This window comes from Ornithorhynchus anatinus, chromosome 3 (genome assembly GCF_004115215.2).
Source record: "Ornithorhynchus anatinus isolate Pmale09 chromosome 3, mOrnAna1.pri.v4, whole genome shotgun sequence".
In the NCBI taxonomy this organism is placed as follows: Eukaryota; Metazoa; Chordata; class Mammalia; order Monotremata; family Ornithorhynchidae; genus Ornithorhynchus; species Ornithorhynchus anatinus.
The window spans coordinates 131530049-131541126 of record NC_041730.1 but is presented as its reverse complement, the minus strand read 5'-3'; positions in this window follow the sequence as shown (position 1 = coordinate 131541126).

Here is an 11078-nt window from a genome sequence, read left to right as displayed (position 1 = left end):
GCTTGGGCAGTGGCTAGCTAGTGGAAGGCAATCTACCACAAATCAAAACTCACCTGTGCTGGAGAGCAGCGGCACAGGAGAGAGTCGAGGGAGGAGACTCAAGTTTATTGCACAGAAGGAAGCAATGGCAAGCCACTTCTACAGTTACACCAAGAACACTGTATGGATCCATGACCAGAAGGTTTGCAGATAGAGTTGGGGTGTTCTGGGAGAGTTGTTTATGTCCATGGAGTTGCTGTGGGTCAGGGATGACTCGACTGCATAAGATGAGACCCCAGTGCTTAGTACAGTACTTGGTATATAGTAAGCACTTAACAAGTCCTGTATCAATGATAATTTCCAGTTAGTATGTCTTCCCATTTAGAATTCAGCCCGCCTCTTCCAGAGACCCCAAAGGCTTACTCAGGGTCTGAAATCACCTGTATCGTCCTCGGAACAATTCTCTGTCTCCTCCTCGTGTTCCTGGCAACGGAGATGTGGAACAACAGATGCCAATGCAAGGGTAAGTGCTACGGCAAAGGAGGTTCTCCCGATGACCAATCATTTCTGGCGCCTGGGGCAGTGAGGAAGACTCTCAGAGAGCTGAATCAACAAAACGAATAGTCTTGGGGTGGCATCACTCGTGAGACGAATCTGGTTCTGGACTAACTTCTTTGGTTTGGACCATTCCTGGTGGGCAACAGGCTGTACCAGAGGCCGGCCTCTGTGGTCAGGAGTCCCGGCAGGATCCGGACACACACCCAGTTGTCCAAGGAAGATAGAGCGAGTTGGTTCTGGTGGGGTTTATGGATTCGGGTGTTTGCTGAGAGGCAGTGTGGTCTAATGGAAAGAGCAAGGGTCTGGGCATCAGAGGATCTGGGTTCTAATCCCAGCTCTGGCACTTTTCCTCTTCTTTCTTTGTTCTTCTTCTTCCTTCTTCTTCCTCCTTCTTCCTCCTTCTTCCTTCTTTCTTCCTTCTTCCTTCTTTCTTCTTCCTTCTTTCTTCTTCCTTCTTCCTTCTTCCTTCTTTCTTCTTCTTCCATCTTCTTCCTTTTCCTTCTTCTTTCTTCTTCCTTCTCATTCTTCCTCCTCCTGCTCCTCCTCCCCTTCCTGCCCCTGCCCCTCCTTCTTCCTTTCCTCTTTCTCTTCCTTCTCCTCTTTCTCCTCCTCCTCCTCCTCCTTCTTTTTCCCTTACTCTTCTTTCTCTTTCTCTTCGTCCCCTTTCTCTTTCTTCTCCTCCTCCTCTCTCCCCTGCCCCCCAAAACAGCCCTAGATTGTGAGATCCATAAAGGCAGGGACTGTGTCTTCTACTTTTATAGTATACTTCCAAGCACCTAATCCAGGAGTTTGCACATAATTGATATCTAATTGGAAAAGTTAGTGGCTGTGATTGCCATTTCTGTGGACTCTGAATCATAAGAAGAAATTCTGCTCTTCTAGCTACAACTCCTTACGGACATGTTTTACTTTGTATATTGAGCATTTGTCCTTTTCCTTTATGCTGTTTTAATGTTTTAGTGTTTCACTGAATCGAATGTGTCCACTTCCAATCCTTCCCCTACCTCCATACTCAAAGATCGTGAGACCCTTGAGGGACAGGAACCACGGCAAATTTCCACCTGTATACTCTTTCCCAGCGCTTACACTACAGTTCTCTGCACCCAGTGAGCTCTTAATAAATATTATTACTACTATTTCTACCAGTGATCAGGTTGATGCAGTAAATGGAATTTAGAATTATCAGTCTAAACAAGTGCAAAATCCCCCAAACAATACCTCTCAGCTATGAAAACTTGGGAAATACATGTAAACAACATGAAAATATTAGCACACTAATGAGTTAGCTTGATTGTTCAGGAGTCTCAAAGGAAATTGAGTGAGTCTACTGACGTATAACCCTTGGTGTATTGTACCCCTGTCCTTCTCATTTTCATGAAACAAAATTTCTGAAGGAATATGATTTTCTTTTTTAGTTTTTAGGAAAGAGGCAAATGCTCTCCCTGAGGACATCTATGAAGAAATTGCGAGCTCCATAGAGTCCAATTACGAGGAAGTAGAAGAGACTGAAAACTATCAAGTAACAAAGGAGTCTGATGAATTTAGGGATACTGAGGACAAGCTGGTGGATGAGGAGAAGGGGGCTGCTTTTTCAGGTCTGTACATTTCTATTAGTTCCTGCACTGAAATAAATGTTGTCCATCTCTTGGACCAGTTGGCAGTCATGATGAAAAAGGAGTCCAGTTAAATGATTTTTTTTTTGCATTTGTTAGGCACATACTATGTGCCAGGCTTCATATGAAGAGCTGGGGTAGATCCAAGCTAATCAGGTTGCATACAGTCCCTGCCCCACATGGAGCTCTAAGTTTGTTGTGGACAGGGAATGTTTGTGTTACATTGTTGTTTGTACTCTCCCAAGCCCTTAGTAAAGTGCCCCACACACAGTAAGTGCTCAATAGATGCAATTGATTGCTTGATTTATTGATTAATCCTCATTTTCCAAATGAGGTAACTGAGGCACAGGGAAATGAAGTCACCTCCCCAAGGTCCCACAGCAGCTGAGAGGCGGGGTGAGGATTAGAACCCGAGTCCTTCTGACTCCCTGGCCTGTGCTCTATCCACTAGGCCATGCTGCTTCTCAGGGTGAAGATTCTCAGCAGAATCTGCCAGAAGTAGCCAATGAAAATGAAAAATTGATGATCCGTATTTTGGGGACCCCAGAGATACCACCCTGACAGACCACAGATTTCCCCAACTTCAAAGCCCTCCTAACATCTTGTCTCCCCCATCAGCCTTTCTGTGACAAGTCCCCTACATACTGAGATGGATCAACCCAGCAGCTCCCTCTAGCATTTTATACACTTAGACCCATCCTAAACATTTTTGTTGATTTCTTTATTCGATTATTTATTTGGATTTTTCTATTTGTAAATATTCTTTCATCTGTCTCCCCATTTAGAGCGCGAGCTTCTCGAGGGGAGGGAAGGTAGGTGTCACTTCTCACTTTTGAACTAATCAAGCAATCAGTGAGGTGTATTGTACCTGTGGAAGTTTCATAAATACTCCTGTTGGTCCTGAAGCTGTGAGCCCACTCCTCTGCTAACTTTACCCACGAGGTCTCGACAGCCAGGACCCTCGTGAGGTCAGCCCTGGGGGCTTCCCACCTCTTGCTCACCCTGCTCTTAGTCCTGGGCTCAGCACGCGGCATCCTGTAGCTTAGGTTTATGACTTGGGCAGCAGTCCATAGAGCGTGCTTTAAAAGCATGAGATAAAGAAATTTTAGATTCTTCATTCTTCCTAAAAAATCAATCAGTGGTATTTATTGGACACTTACTATGTGCAGAGTACTGTACTAAAAGCTTGGGAGAGTTCATCACAACAGTCTCAGCAGACACATTCCCTGCCAATCATTTAGATATTTTCATTTTTACCCCCACCGGGTCTTCATCATCTCTCAGTGGCCCCTTCGCCATCATTCTGGCTCTGTAACCTTGAACAAGTCACTTACTTCTCCGGGCCTCAGTTCCCTCATCTGTAAAATGGGGATTAAGACTGCGAGCCCCATTGGATCAGGGTCTGTGTTCAACCTGATTAGCTTGTATCTACCACAGGATTTAAAACAGGTCTCGGCACATAGAAAGCACTTTAGATTTACCATCATTATTAGTACTTCCCATTCAGGGATCACGTGATGGCCCATGGCCCATGTCTTGGCTTGGTCACTACTTGTGGATGGAACTTGGGGTGTCCTTTCTCCTAATTTCTCTCCTGAGTTTTTCTCTAGCTCACATCACCACCATCCCTTTGCAGAACCGTTGTTGATAATGATAATGTTGGGATTTGTTAAGCACTTACTATGTGCCAAGCACTATTCTAAGTGCTGGGGTAGATACAAGGTTATCAGGTTGTCCCACGTAGGGCTCACAGTCTTCATCCCCATTTTACAGATGAGGTAACTGAGGCACAGAGAGGTTAAGTAACTTGCCCAAGGTCACATAGCTGACAAGTGGCGGAGCTAGGATTAGAACCCACGACCTCTGCCTCCCAGGCCTGAGCTCTTTCCACTGAGCCATGCTCTGTTAGCGCTATACTTTCTTTAGATTAGGCTTACCCTGCTGTCCCGCAGCTGCAGTTTTTAATTACTTACTCTCCTGCCCTGTTTGCCATAACAGTTCCTCTATCCCATTCTTCACCATTGTTTTTTTTTTTGTAGAATGCTTACACTGTACTAAGCACTGGGGTAGTTACAAGCTAATCAGGGTTCAACTTTAACCCAGCCCACACACTTTGCCTTCTGATACCAATCTTCTCACTCTCCTTCACTGTTCTATAACCCACTGTCAACCCTATGCTCATGCCCTTCCTCCAACTCCTACATATCTGACAGGCCAGAACTTTCTCTGTCTTCAAATCGGATCTCTTCCAAGAAGCCTTCCTGGACTATGCTGTCATTCTTCCCAACTTATTTCTCTTCCCACTCCCTGCTGCCTCTCCCATGAATTCATCCCACCTCCAAGCACTTAGATGGCACTCCCATTCCCACAAGACTTACATCCATCTCCTTGCTCTCCGTGGCTTCTTTTACCTGTCATTAATTTCAGTGCTTGTCTTCCCCTCTGGACTGTAACCTCCTTGTGGACAGAGAACATATCTACCAACTCTTGTTGTATTGCATTCTCCCAAGCACTTAATACAGTAAGTCTCAGTGAATCGCACTGATTGATTGATCACTTATCTTCTAACCGTTAAAATTACTTTTATTTTTCAGACTCCTTAAAAAATGCGGGCACTGAAGAAGATTTTCAGAAACAGTCAGGGAGGGAGTATTACGATGATGTCATGATGGCGGACGAGGAGAGGGAGGTAAATGAGAAGATGGTGGAGGCGGACTCCAAGGAAAAGGCCACTGAATCAGGTGAACCTGGGACCCCCGTGGGAGACTGGACCATCTTGTTTCTTCCCCAGTGTTTAGTACTGTGCTTGGCACATCTTAAGCTCTCAAAAAAGAGAAGCAGTGTGGCTTAGTGGAAAGAGTCAGAGGACTTGGGTTCTAATCCCAGCCCTGCCACTTCTCAGCTGTGTGACTTTGGGCAAGTCACTTAACTTCTCTGTGCCTCAGTTACCTCAGTAGGGCTTTGAAGAGGGGAAGAGAATTAGTTTGGCGGAGGTGAGGAGGGAGGGCATTCCGGGACCGCGGGAGGACGTGGCCCAGGGGTCGATGGTGGGATAGGCGAGACCGAGGGACGGTGAGGAGGTGGGCGGCAGAGGAGCGGAGCATGCGGGGTGGGCAGTGGAAAGAGAGAAGGGAGGAGAAGTAGGAAGGGGCAAGGTGATAGAGAGCCTTGAAGCCTAGAGTGAGAAGTTTTTGTTTTGTGCGGAGGTTGATAGGCAACCACTGGAGTTTTTTAAGAAGGGGAGTGACAGGCCCAGAGCATTTCTGCGGGAAGATGAGCCGGGCAGTGGAGTGAAGAATAGACTGGAGTGGGGCAAAAGAGGAGGAAGGGAGGTCAGAGAGAAGGCTGACACAGTAATCTAGCCAGGATATTACAAGAGCCTGTAGCAGTAAGATAGCCGTTTGGGTGGAGAGGGAAGGGCGGATCGTGGCGATATAATAAAGGTGAGACCATCAGGTTTGGGTGACGGATTGGATGTGTGGGGTGAACGAGAGAGCCGAGTCAAAGGTGACACCGAGGTTGCGGGCCTGAGAGATGGGAAGGATGCTCGTACCGTCCACAGTGATAAGGAAGTCAGGGAGAGAACCGGGCTTGGCAGGGAAGTTGAGGAGCTCAGTTTTGGTCATGTTGAGTCAACAAAGAGAAGCTTAGTGGAAAGAGCATGGGCTCGGGAGTCAGGGGTTGTGGGTTCTAATTCCACCTCCGCTGCTTGTCAGCTGTGTAACTTGAGGCAGGTCACTTAACTTCTCTGTGCCTCAGATACCTCATCTGTACAATGGGGATTAAGACGGTGAGTCCCACCTGGAACAACCTGATAACCTTTATCTTCCCCAGAGCTTAGATCAGTGCTTGGCACATAGTAAGTGCTTAACAGATACCATTATCATTACTATTATCATTATTTTTATCATGTATCGTTCAATCAATCAATTGCATTTATTATCATTATCATTGTCATTATTGCTAGTCAGTCAGTCAAACATATTTATTGAGCACTTACTGTGTGCAGAGCACTGTACACTTGGAGAATACAATAGAACAATATTATAGACAGGTTCCCGACTACAATGAGCTTGCAGTCCAGAGGTGGAGATAGATATTATTGGAGATAAATATTGTTTTTATGTACTTTAAGAACTTACTATGCATCAAACACTGTAGTAAGCACTTCACGTTAATCAGGTCTGACAAAATCTTTGTTTCACATGGGGCTCACAGCTTAAGTAAGGAGGGAGAACTGGTATTGAATCCCCATCAATCCATCAATCAATCAGTCAATCATAAAACTCTTCTCAGTGGTCTTCAAGGCTCTCCATCATCTGGATCCTCTTCACCTCTCATAATCAGTTGGATGTATTGAGTGCTTACTGTGTGCAGAGCACTGGACTAAGCACTTGGGAAAATATAGTCACGTATGAAGAGGGAAGGCGTTCCAGGACAGAAGCAGGAAGTGAGCGAGAGGTTGGCGGTGACATAGACAAGATTGAGGTACAGCGAGTAGGTTGGCTTTAGCAGAGTGAAGTGTGCAGACTGGGCTGTAGTAGGATATCAGGGAAGTAAGGTCGGAGGGAGCAAGCTCAAGAGTGACTTAAAGTCAATGTAGGGCATCTCTGTCTGATGCGGAGGTGGATGGGCAACTGCTGCAGGTTCTTGAGGTTTGGGGAAACATGGATTTGAACGTCCTTGTAGACAAATGATCCAGGCAGTTGAGTGAAGCATTGCGTGGAGTGGGGAGAGGCAGGAGTCAAGGAGGTCATCCAGGAGGCTGATGCAGTAATCAAGGTGGGATAGGATAAGTGCTTGGATTAATGGGGTAGCAATTTGGATGGAGAAGAAAAGGTGAATTTTTTTCAATGTTGTGAAGATCAAACCGACAGAATTTGGTGACGTCGAATAAGTGAGTTGAATGAGAGAGATGAGTCAAAAACAATGCCAAGGTTATGGGCTTGTGAGACAAGAAGGATGGTGGTGCCATCTACAGTGATGGGAAAGTCAGGGGTTGGAAAGCGTTTAGGTGGGAATACGAGGAGTTCTGTTTTAGGCATGTTAAGTTTTACAATTGAGGAAATAGAAGCAGAGAGGCTAAGTGAGTTTCCTAGGTTACACAGTAGGCAAAAGACAGAGCCAGGTCTAGAACCCACTTTCTCATGACCTTTCACTGGGTTAAGCTGCTTTCCACTCAACCATACTGCATCTGAATCGTTACTGTGTGCAGAGCCCTATGCTAAGTGCTAAGGAGAGTACAATACAATGTAGTCAGAAGATATGTTCCCTCACCACAAGGAGTTTACAATCTAGAGGAGGACAAAGATGTTAAAATAAATTAGGGATAATGTACATGAGTGTCGTGGAGCTAAGAGTGGGGTGAATATCAAGTGCTAAAAAGGGTACAGATCCAGGTGCAGAGATGACACACAAGCTCACTGACTATTGCTTTTATAGACAGAGGGAATTAGGGGAGTAGGAGAAATGAAAGGAAGGGCAAGAACACATCCCCTATTCCAAATCCCATCACTTGTTTTAAAGGATTAGAAAAAACATCAACACTGTCCATTTGCTTGTCATGGATCAATCGGAGAGACCATAACAATAATAATAATATTGGTATTTGTTAAGCGCTTACTATGTGCAGAGCACTGTTCTAAGCGCTGGGGTAGATCCAGGGTAATCAGGTTGTCCCACGTGGGGCTCACAGTCTTCATCCCCATTTTACAGATGAGGTAACTGAGGCACAGAGAAGTGAAGTGACTTGCCCACAGTCACACAACTGACAAGTGGCAGATCAGGGATTCGAACCCATGACCTCTGACTCCTTAGCCCGGGCTCTTTCCACTGAGACACACTGCTAATTTCCATTCCTATTGTTCCTGGGGACAGTAAACTCCTTGTTGGCAAGAGACCGTGTCCACCAACTCTGTTGTACTGCATTGTCCCAAGTGCCTAGTACAGTACTCTGCACACAGGAAGCACTCCATACATAGCACTCATAGATGTATTAATTGATTCCCTTCCCTTAGTGACTCTGCTGAAGCCGGAGGATGTCCTGGAAAGTGCATATGATGAAGTTGGAGAGGTTTCAGGCTTCGAGCAACATGCTGGTTCCCTCCCAAGTCATGAGGGATCACAGGGACACTCTGAAGAAAGAAGCTGGAGGACCCATGTACTGAACAGTAAGTGGCAATGTAATAACAATAAATAATGATAATAACAATAGTAATGAGTTGCGGTATTTCAGTGCTTATGTGTGCCACACACTATACTAAGCTCTGGGGTGGATATGAGCAAAATCAGGTTGGACACAGTCACTGTCCCATGTGGGGTTCAAAGTTGCAAACCCACCTTACAGATGAGGTAACAAGGCACGGAGAAGTCAAATGACTTGTCCAAGATCTCACAACAGACGAGTGGTGGAGTCATGATTACAACCCAAGCCCATGCTTTATCCACTACTTCTTGCCCCCAACTGTCAGTTAAATATTGTATTAAGTATTCAGATATGGCCCCCCTTCTTCAAAATGGAGAGCAAGGGCAAAGCCAAGTTGCCTTGAGAAAACAGTCTCACAGCTCCTATTTTCTGAGCTTAGTTAACACCCAAAAATCCCGGATCCCCATTTTTACCTGGAAAGAGCTATGAGTGAGACCTTCAGCTTCAGCATTAAAACAATGCTGAAGCAATGGAGAGTGGTCTTTTCCACAGATCTGCTCCTAAATTGGGCAACCTCCGGCATTCAGGCTCGTGCACTGATTGAGAGACTGAGGATTCTCTCTAGTCGTTTTCTAGGGTGAGATTCTGCTTTATTCATTAAAAGCCTAAGGGGTTCAGAGACATATGTGAAGACACATATGAATATATAAGATACATACACATATGTGAAGAGATATACAGCTGCTGCTATATCATCTCCAATACAGTGACATGATGTCCACATTCAAGAGCTTAGTGTGTGGTTCACTGCACCTAAAAGTCACTCAATAAGTACAACTGCCAGCACTCCTACTGCCAGTGGATTGTAGTTGCCTTTTCCATCGTGACCTGGCTGAAGAGCAATCCCAAAATCTCAACAGAAGAATTCCCTGGCTCTGATGCTTTTCATTTCATTGGAAACACTTTCCCGATGAGGGGATTTACCTCAGAAATTGAGCAAGACTTTACTGGCAAGGCATAGGATTGTAATAATAACAATAATTGTGGAATTTGTAAAGTGCTTGCTATGTACCAGGCACTGTGTTAAGCACTGGGTTAGAAACAAGGTAACTGGGTTGGACACAGTCCCTGTCTTACATGGGGCTCACGGTTTTAATCCCCGTTTTGCAAATGATATCACTGAGACCCAGAGAGGTGAAATGGCTTACCCAAGGTCACACAGCAGACTGGTGATGGAGACAGGATTAGAACCCTGGTCACCCCGACTCCCAGGACTGTTCTCTGTCCACTGGCCCACACTGCTTCCAGTACTGAGGAGGGAGATATTTGCCTTGGGAACAGGGTATCTATGCATAAAATAGAGACTGAGAGAGTAAGGCTTTTCTGTTGTTATTTCAGAGTCCGCTTTGCTCCCCTTGAGAAGAGGTTTCATCTTGGAATTGGAAGAAGGGGTCTATGATGATATCGAATTCAGCTTCTTAGAGAAGTAGCTGTCAAGATGGAATTTGAAGGCAGCATTCTGGTCAGTTACGCATGCTCTGCAGCTTTTCCATGATCCAGTTTTTTCTTGCTGTAATGTTTTTGCCTAGCACATGAATAAATATTTTGGAGAAAAAAATCTCTTTTTCCTCCTCAGTAAAATATGTCTCTCCCCTTCACTAGGGAGAAATGGTGGATCAAAACTCCATTGTCTCCATGTGTCTCTCGGCATCAAATAAAATCTCCTCTCAATCGTCATCAAGGATCTCCATCATCTGACTCCCCATCACCTATCAGTCAATCAATGATATTTATTGAGTGCTCACTGTGTGCAGAGCACTCTAACAAGCTCTTGGGATAGTACAATTTGACAGAATTGGTAGACAGGTTCCCTGACCCCAAGGGCCTTCCAGTCTAGAGTGGGGAGAACATCCTACTAGAGACCTACCTGCTCTTTTCACCTGCTATTTCCCCACTCACTGGCTTTACTCCTCCTAAACTGGGTATGTGTGTGTGATAGAGAATCCTGCTAAAAACCAAGCTGGACAGCGTTTTCCAGAGAGGGAGTCTAAGTGGGAGTTCTTGGTTGGCCACAGAGATTGAAACCGTGGAGGCCAAATCAGCTGCACACAGTAAGCGCTTGAGAAATACGATTGACTGACGGACCGTTAGATGATTGCAGCAGTAGAAATACTGGTTGTATCCATTGAGTGTCCACTGGGTGCGAGGCACTGTTCTGAGGTGAAGATGATTGAAGACTTCACACACTATGTTTCTCTAATTCTAACCTTCTCACTGTACCTCCATCTCATCTATCTCACTGCCAACCTCTCGCCCACATCCCACCTCTGGCCTGAAATGCTCTCCCTCCTCATATCAGAGAGACAACTACTCTCCCCCACTTCAAAGCCTTATTAAAGGCACATCTCCTCCAAGAAGCCTTCCTGGACTAAGTCCTCCTCTCCTCTTCTCCCATTCCCTTCTGCATCTCCCTGACTTGCTCACTTCATTCATCCTCCCTCCCATTCCCCCAGGGAAACTACAAAGTAGAAGTGACATGTTCCCTACCAACAAACAACGTACACTCTGATGGGGGAAGACAGAAGTTCTGCCATTTACAATTAGAGTGATCAAAATCAGCAATTGAATATCCATTTGAATAAATCATTCCTCTCAAGCCAAAACATCTCACTGTGTCTTTACCACGTCCTACCTTTCACCGGTCCCTCCCTCTTGCCAAAAACTCCCTCTCCCTTCGTATCTGGCAGATCACTGCTCCCCCAGTCTTCAAGGCCCTTGGCAAA